Source organism: Dermochelys coriacea, chromosome 2 (genome assembly GCF_009764565.3).
Source record: "Dermochelys coriacea isolate rDerCor1 chromosome 2, rDerCor1.pri.v4, whole genome shotgun sequence".
In the NCBI taxonomy this organism is placed as follows: domain Eukaryota; kingdom Metazoa; phylum Chordata; order Testudines; family Dermochelyidae; genus Dermochelys; species Dermochelys coriacea.
Genome location: NC_050069.1, coordinates 175,745,726 through 175,769,126, shown reverse-complemented (window position 1 = coordinate 175,769,126; position 23,401 = coordinate 175,745,726).

The window sequence follows — 23,401 nt, the reverse complement described above, 5'->3', positions numbered from 1 at the left end:
CTGGTATGTTTGTTTTGGCATCTGGGGGATTTGTTGTTTTGTAAAGCTCAGGATATTTTTATAGCTTAGGTGCTGTATAAATAAAATGTATTGTAAATTATCAGTAATAGCATGTCGGGAAAAATGCTCAAGCTTAAGAACTGTTGAGCATAAACCACTGGATCAAAGAAATGTGACTTTTTTTTTTTTGAGTGAAACTTTTGATATCTATGGTAAGGTGCACTGACTGCTTTATGACTGGTGTATGATTCTTTTACCCAGTTTGCAGCTTCCACATGAACTAATATAATATTTAAAGTAGTGTGAGCTGTGTCATGCTTTTTTTTCATTCAGCATTTTTTGGGATTCCCAGGCCATTACCACAATAGAAATAACTAGTAATAATAATAAATACTTAGAATTGATCACCGTCAAAGCACTTTTACAACCATTAACTTGTAAAGTATTTTTATTTATTTGCTTAAATAGCACAAAATACACCCTATAAAACATTTTATATATTTAAATAATAAAACAATATTTATATTTAGGCAATTCAAAAACACAATGTGATTACAAATGAATATATATTCAGACTCAGATACTAGTCCCATATCTTCTTAAATGTCTCTAGATGTTCTTCAAAGTTAACGTTAGCTAATTCATTAACCTCACAACACTCCAGTGAGACCGATGTTATTTCAATTTTAGAGGGAGAAATTGAGAATGAAAGTTTAAATAACTTGCCCGAGGCTAGTGACAGGGATCAGCATCAGAGCAGAGATTAGAACACTGGAAATTCCTGGCTCTCTGTGCTGTTTGCAGGGCCAAGCTGCTCTGTATAGTAGGGCTTGAAATGTATTTGTCATGGAAATTTATTGCAAACATAAATGTCAGGGATGGACAATTAATTCAGAGGTTTTCCTATTTGACAAAGGGCTCCCACCATAACTAGAGAGACATTTGCAACATCAATCACTGACTCCTTTCTCCTGAAGAAAAAAATAAATAAAACAAGCAAGCCACTCTTCCCCCAAGCAGAGATTTCTAGAACCCCAAATGGGGAAAGAGCCAGAGATTTCAAGAAGTTTTCTAGGCCTGGATCCACAAAGGTATTTAGACTTCTAAATTCCATTGAAATCAGTGAATCTGGGCTCGAATGACTTCATTATTGTCTGTCTATTTAACGGGAAAGGAACGTGAATACTACAGTGGTGGACAGAAGTGCAAAACCTAAGGCAGCTAGCTACACAAGTAATTTAAAGGAGTACTTGTGGCACCTTAGAGACTAACAAATTTATTAGAGCATAAGCTTTCATATGCTCTAATAAATTTGTTAGTCTCTAAGGTGCCACAAGCACTCCTTTTCTTTTTACGGATACAGACTAACATGGCTGCTACTCTGAAACAAGTAATTTAGGATCCCGCAAGAAGTAAATGAACATTGCTAAATGTACATTTATCTTTCTTTTAAAAATGAACCCAGTAAGTCAAAAGTCAGTTTTATGCCACAATAGCAGTGTGTACTATGTGTCTCAAAAATCTTATTTTTCCAAAGAGCCCAGATGCACTCTTGAAATCCATGAGCTGTTGGGGCATTTATATAGCCAATTGTATTATCTGTTGCTACAGTTGTGGCCATTATAACAGTCCTGTGCTTTGTTTTAGTTTTATGTGGATCATCTTTATAGAGGGATGAAAAGTGGGTCTAATGGGAATATTTGTTTGACAGTTCTGGAATGTATCGCGTTACCCTGCCTTTATTTCTTTAGACACTCAGTGGTTTTTGGGCATGGGTGCTCTATATATTTAAAATATTATTTTAATAATGAGTCACTGCCTTTAGGACATTGTTGAAAACCCCCTTGATTAAATTAGGCCTTTTGCCAGCAAGAGCAAAGGTACAACATCATCTACTTGTGGGTTATTTGTCAGGACGGGTGTTCATGTCAACCTCTGTAGCAGGCCCAGGCCATTGTATTTATGAACCTTGAAATCATTGGTGGGGAAGACTGAATTGAACATTTTAGGATCTACTTTTGCTAAAGGATATTATGTTAGTTACAACACTATGTAGAGGAGATGTTCTATATGTGGCTCACAGGATCTAGGTATACTATCGCAATTCTGCTGGTAGTCTGCTGTGTAGTTTACATTTTCAAAAGTGTCCTCTAATTTTAGATGCTTCAGTTGGAAGGTCAACATGAGATCCCCTAGAGCCTTATTTTCAGAGCGGCTGAGCAACAGCAGGTCCCACTGTGGACAGTTGAAAGTGTGAGTGGAAAGCATGCCGTAAATGTCTCGAGTTCACCATCCAAAAATGGAGGCAGTCAGAATGTGTGAGCTTTTCTGAAAATGTAAGCGCTGGCATCCGTGTACATTAGGGTCTCCCTCTGTAAAATATGTATGATGATTGATACATGCTATTTCTACGATAGATGTATGGTGAGGTTAAATTAATCAATCTTTGTGAAATACGTAGAGATCATCATATGAAAGGTAGAATAAAAGAAGAATGAAGTATTATTTTTTTGAGTACAAGGGAACAGTCCATAATTTGTTGATCAAATTGCTTTAACTGTAAATAAAAAAGCACAAATTGAAAGCTTCTTTCCATTTGTGTAATTGCTGTCTCATTTTTTTGCATAGACTTAAATGGGATTCCAGGATGTAAGGTATACTTAATAGTTCAGGCTGTTCATAAAACTTCTTTACCTCCCTTTATGTGAACAAAAATGTTAGCAAAGGCAGACAAACCAGACTAAAAAGCCCTTTGGTCCATTTAGATACAGGCAGAGTTCTTAAGGTTGAGGGTTTTTTAAAACCACAAAGTTCTCGTTGTTTGTACTCATTAAATGGTGTGTGTGTGTGTGATCTCCATGACAAATGATTGTGAATAAAAGACCACTGATATTGACCATGCTCTATTAAAATCACGTGGACAAGAAGCTTTACCTGTGGTTGACAGCGTATGGGGAGGGAGGACGGGGGGAATGCTTCACATGCACAATCCACTAAAAAGGACTGCAAAGAGCATTTTTCTGTCCATTTGTCCTGCATGACTTGATAACACCTGTACCATGTGATGGAGAATGTTACTGCAGATGTGTCCACTGACCCTTTCCCATCTTTTCGTTTCAAGATGCTCAGGGACCCAGCAGCACGAAAATGGTTTTCTATGACTCCTTTCTCTCTTGCTGTTGATTGGAAAGTAGCTGTTGCATCACAGAGTGAGGGAAGAGAGCCGCTTAGTATGAGCTATTGTTTTGTAATACAACCAGTGCAGGAACCAAGTCTCCCCTGTCTCTGGACAGCAGTGAGATCTGCAGTGACTTACAGGCAGGCGGCTTCAGGCTGCACACTGAGCCTCTTTATTATTGTCAGTGAGAACATTTCCATGTTAATTGCAATAGTGGTACCTTAGAAACAGCAAGAGAGAGGTTCTTGAGACCCATTTGCCTGCTATACAGAGAGGTTGGGGAATTAGTCCCAGGGTGGAAATGCCTGCTGTGAGTTTTCTTTACTGTGTGGGTTTTTTTTTTTTTCGTTTTGGTTATACCACTGAGTTGGTTTTTTTTATAGAGAGCTGTCACAAATGCTTAGCACTTGTCATCATGCTTTCTATAAAGGGAAGTCGCACTTTCTCTCTCTGACCCCCCCCCCTTTGTTCTCCTTACTTTCCACTTAGCTGATGGAGATTCCCATAGTTTGCATGCACTCATCAGTTTAATATTGTGTCTTGTGTCTATGGCAATACAGAATGTCCCCTCCATTCTTCCAGCATTCAGTAGCCTTTTTGTGAGGTTGTAGTTTATTATGGTGACTTCAAAGATCTTTAGCAAAGTTTTCAAAACCTCAGAATTTTTTTTTATAATTAACGTACCTCTAAGTTTCAAAATTGTCTTTTTGGGAGACAAATTTTTGATTGTTTTTAAAAAATAGTACTCCAAGGCCAGGGTTTTCCAGGCCTTGAACTTTGAAAAGTGTCCTGCAAAAAAGTGGCAAGGGGAGATAATGAAGGTCTGAATAGTGAGGAGTTTAATATTTTTTTCCTGCCAGTGTTATCTTGGGACTATCAGGAATGTCAAATTTGGGCCGATGAAGTGAGCTGTAGCTCACGAAAGCTTATGCGCAAATAAATTTGTTAATCTCTAAGGTGCCACAAATACTCCTTTTCTTTTTGTGAATACAGACTAACATGGCTGCTACTCTGAAATCTAGTTTTATTGGATCTGTTTTGAATGACTTAATACACACAGATGGCTTTCTCACACCTTAATTGAAGGGGCAGAGATGCTGAATCTTTAACAAAGATGTCCTTACTCCCAATTGTGTATTAAGCATTAACGTTAAATAGCTGTTAACAAAATACAACATTTTAAACAGTCTGATTAATAATATCTTTCTCTTAATGGCCCAGCTTTCACTCTCTTTAGGTTTCATAATTTCCCTACTTCCCAAGACATCTACCTAGTTATAAAACAGACAAGACCTATGATTGTAATGGAAAAAAATTCTACTTTTTTGCGGTAAGTGGGAAGAAGGCAAATGGGAATCCATAAAGCAGTGGAAAACAAGAATTGGATTTGTACCTCTTTTCACTCCAAGTCACCTTTAAATAAGATTAGCTTTTTCAGAATGGTGGTTATTTTTTCCACATCGCTCACCCCATGTGCTTCAGTACTTATAGCAGTGTTCTAGTGACCTCTCTGGCCCTCCCTTCCTGCATAATGAGAGAGGGGTCCCAGCTAGACAGGAAGGGGCACTGATAGTGATTGCAGGATGGAAAGGATTTAGAATCACAATTCTGGACTACAGCTGATTCTGGTCCCAGCATTCCTGTGGCATAGCTCTTCATTAGTCCCATGGGCTTCTTTTTGAGTCTCAGTAAAAACATGAAGTTTGAATGAGGGAAACTTGCATTGATTCTTTTTCTTAAGCAACCCTGTAAGGCTGCATAATAAACCAAATGCCCAGCACTGGTGGTGTAGCATTGTGGAGAGGTCAGGATTATCAGCCTGTGAGGCTTCAGGGCAACATGAGGCATAGGTGCTACCACAATACTGACACACATACTACTTTTACTAATAAAATAACCTTATACCTGTGTTGAAGATGGTCCAGACTCTGTTTGAGATCTGCAAGGTTTCTTTTGATCATTCTTACAATTTTGCTGATCACTTTGGTTAATAATGAGAACACTTTTCCATCTATAGATCTCAAAGGTTGGGTAGGAGTTATTCTGTCCATTTTACAGAAGGGGAAACAGGCACACACTGGCTGAATGTTTTTCCTACCTTCACGCACTAAGTCAGTGACAGAGTCAGGAATAGAACTCGGGTCTCTTGACCCCTAATATAGGGCCCTGTCCACTGAGCCACACTGCTGTTGTACAGCCAAGGAGACTGATTACAGGAAAGAAACAATCAGGCACTCAATTCCAAGGCTTTCAGACAATGAAAGCAGACAGTGCTGAAAAGCAGCAACAAAAACATGCATTTACCAATGCACATTCTGACCATCATCCTCCGCTATACTGTAGCTCTCCCTAAGCATATCTTTTCTTCATTTAGAAAAATAATGGATGTTCTGGATCGCTGTAGAAAATATGCTTGCTTAATTTGACCGCTTAAGTGTTCTCAGGAACAATCCCAGTTTATAACATTTCAATTTTTTAATTATTTCCAGAAAGGAAAAACATCTCTGAATCCATTGATGTGAGTTTTCAAAGTGCTGTGCAATGATTTGCCTGCCCTCCTGCTTCTGGTGTTAATGGACACCTTGCAGCTAAATCATTGCCCACCACTTTGAAAATGGCTCACTCTCCCTCAAGTTTCATGTAGGAAGAAACAAAGGTAGAAGCACTGGCTCTGATCCTACATTTCTTGCCCACCCCAAACTCCCACTGAAACAGAATGATTTTACCTGCCTTAAAGTAATATATTTTGTGCCTATGTGGATATATTCATTCCCAGACTATTAAAATTTTGGGATGACGAGCAGAACGCTCCAGAACAAGGACAGGCCTACTGTCTCAGGGGAGGGTGAAGCTGCAGAACTCAGTATTTAAGTGATTGGGAGACAAAACATGAACAAACAGTGATGGGTGTGGAGATCATAATGAAATGTTTGGCTCTGGAGCCTGAAGACTATCCCATCAAAATTATGGCATGATTATCTGCATCACAAGCTTCTCCATGTTGCCCTGCCAACATGCTTCCATTCTGACCTACAAGAACTGCCTCTAGGAAGGGAGGGTATTTTATTATACATGGCTCTTTTTCTTCTTAGGCTGTCTCTCTGTGGGAATTGCTAATAGGTGTCACCTATGCTGGGGTTTCCCTGAGCTGCACATTGTCTGTTGGTGGTTGGGGTGAAACTGCCAAACTCATTTCAGATACAGAAAGTAATATAATTGAAAGTTTTTTCTTGCAAATGTAGAAAGTCAGTTCAGATTCCTGTTTCTTTGCAGTTTCATTGTGCCTGGTAGCTTTAAGAAAGCATTAGCTGTTGATGCAAGATCAGAGCAGGATGACTCAAGCAAGAGTTTTCTTTCATGCCCCTGGGGAAATCTGACTTTCCACATTACTCAAGATAATCAGCCCCATCCCAGTGAAATGAGATCCAGAAACTTTCTGTTGGCCTTCCCTGAGCTTAAGTTCCCGGCTAGGAGCCGTACCGCACTCAGGACAGCACGGAGCCTGAGGACCAAAACATTGAAGAAGATGGAGTATCAGGTTTCAAATTCTGCCTGCAGATGCAACTGTACCAACACCATTGACTTTGACTGGGTTGCGTGGAAGTTACTGAGAGTAGGTTCTGACCATTAGCTACGCTGATTTTTTTTTTTATTAGTTAATCTGGGGTTTAAAAATCCATTTTTTAAAAGTCTAACACAACCTCTAACTATACTGAGTTCTCAGTTAACTGACAGATGTCCTTTTTGGGATCGATAGAGATCACAAATTGCAACAGGTTGGGTGCTAATGGTGCATAGGGTACCTGTTACTGTCAGTCTCAGGCTTTCAATAGTTGCTTTATGATTCATACACCTAAGCAAGCAGCATGATCCAGTGAATAGGGCACTGGATTCTAGCCTTGGCTCTGCCACTGACCTACTGGATGACTTGGACAAGTCACATCATCATTTGCTTCAGTTTCCCCATCTGTTAACGTGGATGAAGGGATTTTTTTCTTTGTACAGTGCTTTGAGATTTGTACATGAAAAGTGCTAAGCATTATTGCATATCATGATCCCACAGACCTTCAGCAGTCAAAGCTCTTATTGACTACAGTGATTCTGACCCTCTGCAGACAGCATCTTTCATGCCAGGATCTCAGTGTGTTGGACAAATGTTAATTCATTAAGCCTAGCAATATTCAGTGAGTAGGCAGTTATTATTATGCAGATTGTTTACAGATGCGTACACTTTTACCAAAAGACTGTAGAGGAGATTTTAAAATCTCAATAAGGGACATATTATAATGTGTACAATATGAGGCCTATTGTAAAATGCGCTAAACCTTCTGACAGATTAAATGTACTGATCAAATATGATGCATATATTTCTCCCCCCCCATTATGAGCTTTCAACTTTGAACAAAGGCTACAGGAGCCCTCAACCTATATCCTTTACAGTTTCATATGTTGATTCCTAAACATAGACTCCATAAGGGTGCCTACAGTATCAAGGGCATTTGGATTAAGTTTAATTCCACATTAATCTTGACCTCCTGATTTTATTGGTGCCCTAATCCTGGGTCTCATCCAAACTCCAATAAGATCAGTGGAGAGAGTCCCATTGACTCTGCTGACCTTGGAACAAGCCACCTGAGAGGTGCTGAGCACCTGCAAAACCTGTTGACTTTGCTAAGAATTGTGAGTGCTCAGCAAGGCCTCAGAACCTCTCAGGATTTGACCTGTTGCAAAGTGAACTGTGCACCATGTGTATTGTGCAGAGTCATGTCTGTTTTTCAGTGTGCTGGTCAGTGTTTGCCCCAAAATCAAACAAACTACATTAATTTATTTATAGCACCAGGGCTGGAACGCTGATGCATTAGTGAATCAGTTCTTCTTTTCTGCACCTGTTGTCTGCCAAATCTGGAGAGCAGTTAAAACAGTTCACTTGAGTGAGAGAGGGTTATTTTAAACAGTTACGTGCTCCTTGGTTGTGATTAACGTAGCATAATCACTATGACACAATTCTCCCTATGCAAAAAAGATTATGTAACAAAGCTATTCTGTAAGCAAGTCCCTGATAAAGGCTAAGAATAATTTGTGAATGTGCGTTTATTTCTTTTATAGACACAATGCTTAATTTCTGTAAACTTTGGATGGTAGGCAAAAGTACAGGACAAAATTCATAGTGTCAGATTATTGGGGCATATTTACTCCAATGCATTGTAGTGTGGGTAGCATTCTAACAGGACAAGTGTGTTGTTCACTTATTGTATCTTAGTTTGGTAGGGATTTATCTGGCTCAAATCTTATACAATAAAGTTTAAAATCGTATGGCTCATTAGTTTCTGCTGGTTTTCTCAATTAGCCCTTAGACTCTTGTCATTTCCCAGGCTGCCAGCCACATGAAAGTTTAGGAGGATGTGTAGTTTAAATCCCTGGAAGGACAAGAAAACCTGCTTTGACTCAGAGAGTTGGGGAGCTTTCCTCTTTCTTTTGCAAATTTGCCTACATATCCGTTCTGTTTTACATGGTGTGACACAGGGACTCTTTGGCAAAGAGGGCCCCCTGTTCTTGCGAACAACTCTTATCTCATACTTGACCAAGTCACTACACCAAACACATGTCTTGCAGGGTATTTATCCATGAGGGGTAACATGTAAGGTATCTACAGAAAGTTCATAATTTACCAAGGCTCATCATCATTGCAAAATGTATGTATTGGTATTATTTAAGGAATAATGTGACTGTATTGAAAGTATTCTTTAGGAGCTTGATATAAAAGTTAGTCACCAAGGGATAATGTGTCTCATGGTGGCCCACACATGCAAGAGGGAGTTGTCACCCCTTCCCTGGTGAGCTGGTGAGTAATGCAAGGCTTAATTGTCTAGTCTTGCTCCATCCCCAGCTTATCAGTTGGAAACCATCAGAGACAACTGCAAACAAAACCATTTGCAGTAAAAAAGGAATACTACAACAAACTGGTTTGCCCTGTCTGTGAACAGGGACAAAAGACTATATCAGTATAACAGAGGACGGGGAAAGACCTCATGCATCCTTTCACTGAGGAGACCTCTTGGAAAGCAGGGACTTTCTCATGAAAAATTGGATCCTCATTCCTATGAAGCCAGCCATCCCTGCAATAGACTGAACTTTGTGTGTGTGTGTTTGGGGGGGGACGGACCTATTTTATTAGATAGGAATGGTAACTATTGGTAAGTGCAGCCCCAGGTTCATGTTTCATGATTTTGTTTTGTATTGTAACCATTTGTTTCCACCGCTGTCTCGTTTTGAGAAGAATCTCTATTCTCCCTCTGAAATAAACCTGCTTTTGGTTTATTATAAATATTCACAAGTGCTATGCATTATACAGGAGTTGTGATTTAAGGTCAAACTAGCAAACTGGAGTGCACTGTTCCTTTGGGGGCACAGGATCTGGGATTTCTGTGAGCGATCGGGGGGCACTCAAGGATTGGGGTGCACCTATTGTTAACCTGCAAGGCAAAGTCAGGGTTGGCATAGCTTGGAGGGGAGTGCTTGAGTGGCTGACAGGCTGGTGGTGTGAGGGAGCTGGCAAACAGGCATCACAGGAAAGACTCCCTCTTACTGGAAGCAGGGAATAATAAGGTGACTCACAGTCCTGGCTGCCCCGAGCACCATCATAGTTGGCAGGATCTGTTACCTTGTTTGCTAGCTAACCACACACCATGCACTTATAAACCGGTTAGTGAGAGATCAAAGGGAGGGAAAGTTAGAAATGGAAAGAAAGGTTACAATTTGTTTTATTTTGGGAAAGGAAACAGAGCAGCCGAAAAGGTAGGATGAGCAGATAACTATGCACTAAGCCCACCAAGAAGCAGCTAGAACAGTTGTGTGCAGAGCACTGCTTATTTGCCGCAGGAAGATATATGCAAGGGTTGAAAACCCTCCTCATGGAATATGACAAGCATCACAAAGGGCAGCCAAACTCCCTGAGTGTGCTTAAAGACTCGGGGAATCTGCCTAATACCACCCATGGAGCTGGACAAGGCCAGGATAGAGCTTCGCAAGCTGGAACTAGCAGAAACAGAGAGAGTGTGTAAACACCAGTAGAGGATAGCAGAAGTTGAAGCCCAAGAAAAAGCGAGGCATCACACCCTGAGCATACTGGCCTTACTAAAGCTGAGTTCTCAGCCTATGGGTAATACTCCCCAAGGATCAGTCAGCTGGGACAAACTCTGTCCTGCATAGAGAGAAACAGATTGTATTGAGAAGTATTTCATCACTTTTGAAAGAAGATGTGAGCTGCACAAGGTTCCAGAGGAAAAGAGAGTACCCAAGCCAATCTCCACGTTGTCTGGTAAAGCTCTGCAGGAGTTTAATGAGATGGACGTGGGGGAGGCATTGAAATGTGACAAGCTTAAAACAGCTGTGTTGCAAAGATCACCCCCAAAGTGTACATTTTGAAACCTCAAAAAAGCGCATGAGAAGTTGAGTCATTGAGAATTTAATGTGATTTAATGAAAAAGTAGACAAAGGGGAAAGGGGTAGAGGATTCTGACCAGTTGTATGATCTCTTTGCACAGGAATGTTTCCTGAGTATATGTACTGAAGAAATCAGTGGCAGTCAGGGATAAAATCCCTGTCACTGTACAGGAAGCAGCTGATATTGCTGACTCCTATGTCCAGGCCAGACCATTCAGTGAGCACAAACCCCAGAGAGAGAAGCAGAAGCCTGGTGTAAAGAGAGCCCCCCATTTATCCTCGGGAAAAGGGGAAGGCAGTGTGATTCCAAGCATGCCCCACCCCGAACTGATCCCTTTCTGGGAATCATAATTACAGGGCCCTAGCGCAGGCATGTGCCCAATAAGGAAAGCAGTGGTGAGTTCTTTGTGCAGGAGAATGAGACCAGGTTCATTGGAGAGCTCTACAGGCAGCTTGTGGTGCCCAAAGGTGCAGAGCTATTAAGTTTGGCACATGATTGTCCATTCACTGGTCACTGGGGGAAGGAAAGAACTTTTGAGAGACTTAAGAAAAATGTTTGTTGGCCCCATATTCAGGATTTGGTGAAGGACTATGGTAAGGCACGTGGCTTACGTCAGAAGCAGGAGAAACCTACCAGTATTGGCAAGGCTCTGTTGCAGCCTTTATATGTGATTTAAAGAAGCATTCCACAAGGTTGTCATGAATATCATAGGGAAAAGATACATACTAGTGGTGGTTGATTTGCCACTAGATATCCAGAGGTAGTCGTCAAGTCAAAAGTGAAAGCTGGGACAGTTGCAGATGCACAGTTCACTATATTAATCAGTGTATATTTTCCAGAAGAAATCCTGTTGGATAGAGGGTCAGATATCACGTCCCTGATATTGAGAGAATTGTGGAAGAAGTGTAGGGTAAAATAGTTAAAATGTGCCCCTTACTACTCAGAGGCAAATGGTCAAGTTCATGCTAAGAATGTATGTGGAGAGAAAGTGGGAGATAGGAATGTATCATTGCTGTATCTGTATTATTTGCTTGCAAGTGAGTACCCCGAGAGTCCACAAGGTTTGCCTCGTTTGACCTCCTATATGGGAGAAAGATCAGAGGGTCCCCTATATCTTATTAGGGACTCCTGGGAAGTGGGCCCTGAATGAAAGGGGGAGCCCATAACTGAATATGTAACCAGGTTTAGAGAGGATTTAAAATGCAGGATGGATTCAGTGCAACAAAGTCTCTTAAAGTGCCAGGCTATACAAGAAGAGTAGTCCAGCAGGAATAATTTTAAAAACACATTTATTAGGGGAGAACACATTTGTCCAAAGCTCCACCAAAGGGTGGAGTCTGTTGTTGACTGGCCTGTACCTCAAACCAAGGGCTGGGTCCAGGCCTTCATAGGCTTGGCAGGTTGTTGTTGCAGGTTTGTGGAGGGCTTCAGATAATGTTGTACCCAGTCTCACCTCCCATCTGCCTCTCTCCACTGCCAGGTTTATCCATCTCAGTCCTAGGGCTTGTCTACATTTGAAACAGTCCAGCTGCATTGCTTCAATGTAGACCCTACCTATGCCTACAGGAGGGGTTCTTCTGTTGGTGTAGCTAATCCACCTCCCTGAGAGGCAGTAGCTAGTCTTCTGTCAACCTAGCGTTTACACTGGGGGCTAGGTCGGCATAGCTACGTCTCTCAGGGGTGTGGATTTTTCACACCCCCGATAGATGTTTTTATACCGATGTAAGTTCCCAGTGTAGACTAGCCCTGAGAAGTAGCTGTGGGGAGATGTCACATGGGAACAGAAGCTGGGATCATGGGCTGGAGAGAGCTGGCACATTGCTGGTAGAATTTTTGAGCAGAGAAATGGGGGATTGTAGATGGGTGATGGCACTTGAAGTTTTCTTCAGCCCACTAGGCTATGAGAGGGTGCTTGGAAAATTAGGGATGTACAAAGGGCTTCAGGAAAGGGAGAGGAAGGCTCCACTGGGAGAGTAAGCAAGTGAAAGGAGCTGAATTTCCTTAGCTCCTGACTCTCATCTTAGAACCTGAGTTCTAAGTGCTGCAATCCTTGGTACATTTCTTGTCTATAATCCGCTCTTTTCTCACTGTCCCTCTTCTGACCTTCCATCATCCCCCCCCCCTTTTTTTTTTCCTTTTTAAACTATCTTAAACATTGCTGCTAAAGATGTAATTTTCTTCATCACTTCAGCCATGTCCCCCTCGCTGCCTTTAATCCCCTTATTGGCTCCTCATTTTACTGCCTCAAATTCAAGTTGTTTATCTTCACCTTCAAGCTACAACATAATCCTACCTCCGCCTACAGCTCTGATCTCATTTCCTTCTACTCCCCCGCTTGCTCCTGATGCTCCTTCCAGTCATCTTGTCTTACAGCTGCTTTCTTCTCTCTCATTTAACATGTGACGTCACAAATGCAGAGCCTATGGCTTGGAATAATCTCCTATTTCCTGACAGTCAGGCCCCCTCTCTCCTACTTCAAATTTCTCTCATGAAACTTCTTCCAGGGATCTTTTCTTCTGCCTCTCTCCACTGATTCACTTTTGTGTCTTTCTGTGCACCCTTTCCTGCCACCCACCAAGGCACTAGTGATGCAGACCTTGACAGATCCTCTTTTCCCACAGACCCCTCTGTTCTTCTCCCCCGCTTCATAGAATGCCCTCTCTCTGCTGATCCCCAAGACCATACTCTTTTTGCATTCAAATTCCTCCTGAAGGCTCACTTCTACCTGACACCTGTAATAAACTAGATGACTGATACCAGGGAGGTTGATAGGTAAATGGAAATAGTCTGTATATGCAACAGAAAAAATATATGTAATAAAACCTACATCATCCTATCATTGTATGATCTTGTCCCTCTGCATGTGACATCTTTACTTCTGTGTTCTATTTCCCCTGTCCTCTTTCTTTGTTTAGTCTCTTATGTATTAGGGCAGAGACTGTGTCTTCTTGTATGTGTCAAAGTGCTAACTTTTCTCAAACTTTTTCATTATGTGGATTACATGTTACTAGGGAGAGACTGACTTGTAGGTTAACACTGCTTCCTTTTGTGATTACCCTTCCTGTTTGTGATAGCAATTGCTACCATGGGAAAGTAATATTAGAAAAGTATTTTAATGTACATTTAGCTCTTGGTTAATATAGTTTAGTAGCCGGAAATAAGGAGGAGGAGCTGGCCCTATGTGACAAGCTTTCTGTGAACCACTACCAAATGCACCATGAACCTTCAGCCTACTGCATTGTGGCTACTGCTGATAGAAAAAATTGCAATTGTATTATTTGTTATGTACTTATATGGTTTCCATCACCATAATATGTGAGTCTCTCACAAATATTAGTGGATTTATCTTCTTAGTGCCCCTTGTGAGATAGGGAAGTGTTGCTATTCCCTTTTCACATATGGGAAACTGAGACACAGAGAGAAGTGACTTGTCCAAGATCTGTTGCAGAGGAAGGAACTAAACCTAGATCTCTAGAGTCCCAGTTGAGTGTCTTAAGCACAACATCTTCTTACATGACTGTTTTCCAGTATGTCAAATTACACAAATTTTGTAGCTATACATCTAAACAAAGTTCACTCTTCTCAGAAACATTTGCTCGGAAGAGGTTTAAGATGAGCAAGGGGAATGGGGGGGGGCGGCACCTGTGTAAATGTGAGATCCATTCTACTCTTTGTGGACACATGAAATTCTTCTTAACATCAACGGGAATTATGTTTATATATGCAGAAGAGAACAGAGGCAAAGAACCAAATTCATCCATGGTGTAAATCCATTAAAACCAATAGATTTATACCAGGCATGGATTTTGTGTTTGATTCTCATTATTGTTAATATGAGTTATGCCTGAGTATTGAGATGAGAATTGTATCCCTAAATTACTTTTGTCTTCTTGTGGGACTGTCTAACATCAAAGCAAAAGAGAGAGAATTACCTACTCTTTGTATTATCTGTTGTACATAAGGGGCTCAAAGCTATATGAATGCACATATTAGTGCAATGTTAAGACTGAAATTCTTACATCATAAATGTCAGGAAATTCAGGGAAGCCTGTCCTGCTTGCACATTTGTAGTACAATACAGACTTTAACCATATATCACATAATCCTTGGTGATGGGAAATATAATATGTACAATTTATAATAAATTATAATGGAGCTGCACATTTTTCTACAACGTTGGATGTACATGTGTAGCCTTTTATAATGAAAATGCCAAATAATTAGAGCCTTCTATTCAAGCATAAGGCTGATCCTGCTACCACTGTAGTCAGTGGCAGCACTCACATGGACTCAGCAGGAGCATAACTAGATCCATATTCTGAAGTTTAACCCAAGTCCTAATCTGTGATTTACTCTATTTCAAGAAAATGGGGCCCCTTGAAGTATATAAAACTTCTGAAGGGAATATGGTTCAGATGAATAGCTCTCTAAAGGTTAACCACAGAGTAGTGGCGTCTGAGCAAGCCCTACATATGAGGAAAATTACACGCTTTTACAAAAATCCCACCATCTGGAAGTGCCTTTTGGAGACAAATTAATAACTTATAAAAGTTTCCTTTTGAAATTTTCTCACAGTGAGTTTTTAAAATAACATCTTGAAAAGAGTGGGAACAGGGGCCCTTTATAACAGTGCTTTCCTTCAAACTCTAATGTTTACATACAACGAGGTATTGAAGAGGTATTGAAGGTTCAAGGTATTGAAGATTATTCAAATATTGGGTTTCATAATATTGCTTAGGCAGTGCTTGCAAGCCTAGTTCAAAGCAGTAAGAATGGCAGTTATAATTATTTTGTCAGCATTTGCAATTCCTCTAGCAACAGTAATGAAACTGAGACAAAAGAACTTGCACCTCCTGTGTTAGACCGGATGACTGGTGGCCCAGTCCTGCCTTGAGGACTGTGTGGATGTAAGGATATATCAACATAGTCCTTGAGGCAAGAATGGGGCCTAGATGTATAAAGTTCTTCATAAAAATGAATGACTTTTCTAAGTTCTTTGATCTCCCTAGACACATCCCTAGTAACCTGTTCCCGAGTTGTAGACGCAAAAAACAATGTCATATTGATTCCAGAGTTAATTTCCAGATGACTCTTGCAAGGCTCTTATGCTTTTCCTCATGACTGAGTCTTTTTAAATAATTTTTTTTGGCTCGGGTGCATTCCTTATTCATGGCTGCCATTTCTCCTCTGAATCGATTTTTTCTAAAGTATGTGAAACCAGCTTGTACATCTAGCATATTTCTTCATGGTGTATTCAGACCTAGCACTGAAGCAAAGAGCTGATCAGGCCATTATGCTGTAAAGCTCGGTGACAGCTAACAGTTAGATTTTTATGTGACACAGAATTTTTAAATTAATAATTGTACTTCAATAGTATCTTTTTCATACCAGGATCTCTTGGCACTTCTAAAACATTGCATGCCAGCCACATAAGTGAGCAGAATTATTGTTCTCAGTGGGCAGATGGAGACACTGCATCCCAGAGCAGTGAAGTGACTTGCACAGTATATCAGTGGCAGAACTAGGGATAGGACTCTTAGGATTCTTCACTCTAGTCCTTTGCTCTAATGATTAGGAATGATTCTGTCTTCTAAGGCTTAATCCTACAAGGCACATTACTTTACTGGTCAGGGGCCAGTGTGCTCAGCACTTTGCAGGATGGAGCCCGAAGAGAGAGACCTCTCCATGTAATTCTGGAGGTCGATATTAAAAATCCCAAGCCCAAGTTTTCAGAGACAGGGAGCATCCATCCAAATAAGCTTGAGTGTGGTCCCAAGTTTCTCAGCAAGGGGCTCCTTTCTTTGTCTAATTGTCAAAGTGGCACCACCATAGAGTTGCAAAATGTTTATGCAGTGTATTTTGTCAGTGAGGAATTTGATATCGATAGAGAGAGAGTATGATTGTTACACTGTCTACTTACCCAAATCCTTTAGTTTACTAGCCCTTTCAGATAGTTACTTCCCCCCCCACACCCCGAATATCATGAAAGTTCCAAAGTGACGTGTAGGTCTATTATTGTTTTGAGCTAATCTAGTCTCTGATTATTAGGGATGGAAAAATGAGTTCAGATAGAATAAGAACTCACTTAAACCTTGACCTCAAACCTACTTTATTGTAGTTCTGAATAAATGTAGAGAACTTGTTGCCTCAGCATATCTGGCTTGTATCTAGTGCTGGAAGCAGGCGTCCTGAAATACTGTAAGAACAGCTTCTCCTGTGAGATTTCTAGCCCAATTTGTAAGAAACAAGAAGTTCAGATAAGGCTGGGAATGACCTCTTGAACTTTTAGGTGCTTGGCCAAAGTATTACCATTTGGAAATCACCTGTCATTATTAACTATGTTGTCACTCACTGAAATATATATTTAATAATTTATAGCTCACAGAAAACATCGGTTTAAAAAACCCAAACTGACAAGGTAACATAGTATTGAATGCTGCGTGGTGTGGTCCACTCAACCAACCAATGGGGATAGCCTGGAGTAACTTATTTCTGTAATTTTTGCTCCTACTAATTTACCTTTGTCCCTTTTGTGTGTGCGCGTGCACTTATGTGCACAACGAAAACTGCAGAGAGCACTGTGACACTTCTGGGGGTACCCAGGGTTGTGAGGCACTTTGTTATCACCTCCCCTTAGTTTGAGGAATTCTAGTCTGTGCCTGCCGTGGGTCAGCTCCACCAGCTGCGGGCAACACAAGCACTCGTCTCTGGGCCTGCCCCCAGCCCCTGCTGGCACTCTACAGTTTAGTGATTGGAACACTCCAACCCTCGAGCCCTACGTGTGTCTCCCTGGAGTGTCCAGCCCCTGTGCCACTGGACACTCGCAGTATTCATGCGGTCACTGCTTCCAAAGAAACAGTACAGCTTAGTTTACCAATTTCACCTCAGATCCCTGCTCCACTTAACTCATAACACTTGGATTTGTTTCTAGTAAAATCAAGAATGAGTTTATTTATCAAAGCATGGAGATTCAAGAAGTAGCAAGTAGAATTACTGGAAACAAATGGTTACTTATAAAATAAAATCATAACAGGTATTCTGGAGCCTAGACTTAATCAGCAAGATATTCAAAATCCATGAAGCACTTTACAGCTAGGCTGGCTGTGACCCTCCTTTCAGGAGACATGCACGCTGTCAGTTTTCTGCTTAGGTGAAGGACTAGATGTGTCCCCTTGCACTCCAAGATGTACCAGAACAAGCCTTTGTCTTTGTTTATAAACAGAACATCCCCTGCTGCTTGATTCTGCCTATAGATTTTCTCCCTTGTAGATTTCACAATGTCTTAATTTGCACCTGGCTATGTATACACCTAGGCATACAATACATAATGCACAAACAGCCAGACAGGGAAATAGGTGTCTGCCTGAAAGGCACATCTCTGATGTATATTACCTCCTTAATCTGCCTTAACTCCAAGACCTTCTGAACATAATTTTCAGTATAGATACGTAACTTCTTAAATATTATCTGTATATACATTTTGAAATGATCATCACAACAGTGGGCTACTGGCTCTTGGTAGAGACTGCACGTCACCCTTTGGTGAAAGATTATGAAGATATCTCACCCAGGGATCCTTCTACAATATTATGCACCCCCTATGCCCTCTGCCAGTTGGCACCCAGGGGTTCCTGGGTCACAAGGACAATGTCCAGTAGATGTTTCCCTTTCTTAAACAGAACCTAAATCTGTCCTATAGAACAATTTTGTTCACCTTTTTGCTTACAGCCCATTTCTACTAAGTATTCTCCTCTTAGTATGTGCCCCAAGCTGCCATCAGTGAAGGGAGATAGATACACCCATTCATTAAGAAATAAATAGATGGCCTGATACTGAATAGCGACTGTAAAATTACTCATAATCTCTCTAACACATTGAAAAGAATATAGGATGTAATTATCTAGACTTTCTCCCACATATTAAGAGAGTAGTGATCCCATCATGTTTTCAGGTTCTAATAACATGAATTCTTTCCCTGTGAGTCTGATGTTCGCATATGTGTGTGTGTGTGTGTGTGTGTGTGTGTGTGTATATACACACACATCTATATACACACAGATATATATCTCATGTAATCAAAAGTAATATATTTATAACTTTTCCAAATGTCTCCAACTCTGGGGGTTCATATCGAGATTTTTTTTTTTTGGCTTTTTCTGACTTCTTAATTAAAATCTTCAAGAATCGTTCGACTCTCTGGATTGTGACTTGATGTAGTATGCTTGTTGGTAGATCCCTGCTAATCTGTGGATATCCGCATATACGGATGCAGCTGTGGTTGTATTGTTTACCATCTTTGCGGATCGGATGTGGATATAATTATTCAGACTCAACTAATACTGGTGAAAGTTCACTTTGGTTTTGTCTTGCATTGTCAGTTTGTCAGCACGAATTGAAATTGTCACTGCATCACCCCTCTGCGCTTCCTTGCCGATTGACTCCAGAAAAATTTCCAAACTCTGTATTTGAAGAGCCAATGGAGAAAGAAATTCAAAAGAAATTAAGTGCTGGTGCATACAGTCTGCAGGGAAATGAGAGAGGCAAATCACTAATTTTCGAATTTCTTGTTGATGAAAACGGAGATACTTTGGCTAAATGTGTCACATTCAAAAAAGCTTTTACTAGTCATAAAACCGGTATGTCAAACTTACATAAACATAAATGCAGACCGGAATCAAGATCCAGTTTGCTGAAGAAATTCACCAAGAAATGGGTCGCTATCACACAAGACGTGAAGACAACTGTGTCTCGGGAATTATTGAAGTTGTAGCAGCAGACATAAGAACTTTCAAGGCAGTCAGCGGCAAGGGATTCCTAGCATGTTCTCAATGTTTGATTGATTAACATGGGTGCCAAATATAGTCAAATGGATGCTGGTTTGCTAATACCAAATTCCACAACATTAGCCCAGCATGCCACACTGATGGCAGAAGAAAAAAGAAAACAAATCTCCATGGAGCTGAAAAACATTATTGGTACAGTGGGTGGAGGAGTTACCCTCGATCTGTGGATGGATGATTACAGAAAGGTTGCCTATTTGGGAGTAACTGTTAACTATATAGAGCCTCAACAGTTCAGAATGGTGGAGTGCTTTGTGTGACTCAGTTTGACAGCGGGAAACCAAAAACTACAGAGAACATTCATTTGGCTGTTGTTCGGGCACTCAGAAGTTTTGATATACACAGCATTACCAACCAGATGGTTTTCGTTACAGACTGGGGAGCGAACATGGTTGCAGCCCTCAAATCCTATGTGCGAATAAGCTGCTCAGCACACATTATAAATACCGTACTTCAGCATGCTATCAAACTGGGAAACCGGAAAGAGGAAGCAATAGCCGAACTGATCCACGCAAGCCAAAATCTTATTACTTCAGGAGATCTGGATTTCAAAGCAGACTGCCAATGTCTCTGAAAGGAGGTATAGAAACATGATGGAACAGCAAACTACTCACATTTAAGACAATCGAGGAGCAGTGTGGGACAGAACATATGAAATTTTGACACAAAAGGGGGATACTCAACTCATTGCTAGCTTTGTCCTCAACACCCTGAGCATCTTAATAGAGTTCCTGGAGCCCTTTAAGGAATCTTCAGATGCACTAGAGCAGTCATCACAGGCCACTTTCCACTTTGTGCCCATTTAGAAACACTGAAAAAGCATCTCCATCCTTCTACCACTGATGTAAATAGTCTAAGTCAACTCAAATCAAAAGCCTGGCAATGTCTCATCAAAACGTTTGAAATCAAGCCTATGCACAGCGTCACTGTTTTTCTGCACCTACTGAATGAACCTAATGAAGGGATGAATGTTTTTTTCACTGAAGAAGAGAGACAGGCAGTTTATCATGAGACCAAGAAGCTTGTCTCATTGCAGAAGAAAAATATTCCTGCAATGAATCTTATGCTTGTTTTGTCAGCTATACAGACACCATCACCAAAGAAGACAAAAATGGTCACATACAGAGTCTGCGGATTTGCATAGTGAATGGGGAAGTGAAGATGAAGTGTCAAAGTATGTCACCCTGAAGCTGGCAAATAATGAAGATGTGCAATTGCTGGAGTGGTGGAGACAACACAAGCACAACTTTCTCCTTCTCAGTTGAGTTGTGCTTGCTGTTTGTGCATTCCATCCCTGCATCCAGTGCACCCTCTGAGAGAGTCTTTTCAGTCTCTGGTTACACAATTAATGAGAATCGTACTTCACTTAAGCCAGAAACCGTGGATGATTTCATGATTTTGCACAGTAATATTTCAAAGAAAATCAGCTGTCCCGAGGAAGACATCCAAGACAGAGTCCCACAGTTCAGGGCTGGTAGAAGTTACAAGATAAATAGGCAGTTGACTTTTTTTATTTTATAGTTCAGTTTGTGATTTTGAACATTATTGACTTGAGATGTTTGTTGTTACTTTTATGTAAAAGGCTATTTGTAGCCTATTGCATAATAAGATTGATGTTTAAAATAATAACAGTAATAATAGTGTGTGCATGTATTAAGCCATATAGCTTTCTTATACAGTACACATGCACGTGCGCGCATGCGCGCGCACACATATGCTTCTCCTGAGAGGCACAGTGTGATAGGGTGCGGCTGCAGATACATATAAAGGTGAGTGTGGAAGTTAATGATCACGGGTGCAGATCTACATTTTTGTATCTGTACAGGGCTCTACTTGTTGAAATCACAAAGTGTAAAGTTCTGTCCAAGGGAAAAAATGCTGAATTTCTCCTGACTGTTGTGAATAAATGAAAGTGATGAGTATAAGTCTCCCTTGTATGCTGTTACTGTGCCTCAGCAGGTCACGGTTGAGAATGCCAGATATAGGACAAACTGCTGTGAAATAGGGCAGATTCACCCCAAACTGGTGGTTATTCTATCTTTAGCTACACCAAGTCAGTAACAAAAATAAACTTCTGTCTCACCACATTGGCTAACAAGAAGTTAAAAATCCAGTCTACTTCCTGTCCCAAACAAAGCTCATATCCCCGTCTGTGGAAAGATACTGGTACAAAATGGAGTCCAGGGTCACATGAGCAGGTCACATATCCTTACATGACTTGCTGACTCACAGGGGGTAGCTGTTGGTTATATCCCTGCTAAGGCATCCACAGGAAGACTTACTGGGTGGGATGAATTTAACAGGTTACATGGTTTCTGTTTTTACATGTTATTTTACATCCCTAGTCTCCATGCCCATTCGGTGCTTTTCCCCTCTGCTGAGGCTGCCAGCAAGGTTGCTAACTAATCAGCAATGCTGTTAGTTTTTGTGATGTGGATAAGATCCCAGTGTGGGATTATCACAGCCTTTTCTATTTGGATCTCCAATCTATTTGGAGGCAATAATGAGCTGCTTCATAGGGTTTTAAATGTTGATTTTTAGGATATTTTCCACCTGTTCTTCATTTGCTACTTATTGTGTTTGTGAAGCATGTGGCCCAGTGGCTAGGCACTGGACTGGGACTCAGGAGACTTAGGTTCTGTTCTTGGGTCTACCCCTGGCTTGTGGAGTGAAATTGGGCAAATCTTTGTGCCTCTGTTTCCCCATTTGTAAAATTGGAGTGATACTTATCTCCCTTGTAAATTGCTTTGAGGGTCCTGTGTAAGAGCTAGCTAATAGTGTTGTTTATTATTAATAAATTGTTTTAAATGAAATTTTCCCATCGATGGACTATACATCATTTATTACATAGATTTCCGCCATTACCAGAAACCAAACAAAATGATTTTACCCCGTCTTGTAGTTAATACTAATGCCCGATAGGGTAACGGTGATGTCACCCTTGTGCAGTACTGGCGCTGACTAAGCTGTAGTGTTCTAACTTGTTTGGAGGGTACCTTTCTCTCATGTAGTCTGTTTCAGAAATAGTTTTGTTAATGCATGTAAGGAGCTTTTATATTTAATCAGATTTGTCTATTTAAAACTCTGGGTATAAATTAGCATGATTTTTTTTGTCACCATTTGAGGGTTCATTATAATCCCTTTTATATCCCTGAGAATCCTTCAGTTTCCCTCTGCTTTAAGCTTCTTCACCCCACTCTCACGGCCTCAGGTCTCAACATCCATCTTCTCAGCCAGAAATGACCCAGATAGAGATTGGCTTTGATCCTGTCAATGCTGTTCTTTAATGAGTGAGAGGCATTACATTTGAGCAATCTAGAGTAATCTACTCCTGCCCCCCCATCACAGCTGAGTATGCTGCTTCTCTGTCACTCCTGACCCTAGAATTTGGTGCTTCAATTTGCAGAATTTTCATGGACCTTTTTCCTGTCCAGATTCATGTAGTTTTGCTTTAAGGTTTAGATTCAAGTGAATCCAGAAGTTCAAAGCAAAATTCAGCCTAAATTACAACTCAAAATCACATCATCCCAGGTGTGACTTCCACTCACCCAAGTTTGTCAAAACTTGTTTGATTTATGAACCAAAGCACACCTGCCCAAAGGTTCTGATTTGTAATGAGTCCTAAAGTCAAGTGAGTGTCATCTGGCTTTGGGCTTTGTTGTGAAAGTTTCATGAGAAGCATTGTCACTGAGCCACCAAACCGGCCCAAATGTCGGTCATCGGCTCATCATCATTGGGAGTCTTTAAATCCAGATTGAATGTCTTTTTAAAAGTTATACCCTAGTTGATCCACAAGTTATTAGTCTTGATAACATTCATCTTTGAAGTAGGAAAGAACAAGTCCCTCCATTATAGGAATGACTGGGTGACATTTTATGGCCTGTGTTTTGCAGGAGGTCAGACCAACCTTAATCAGTGAAACGATTTTTTTTTAAAAAA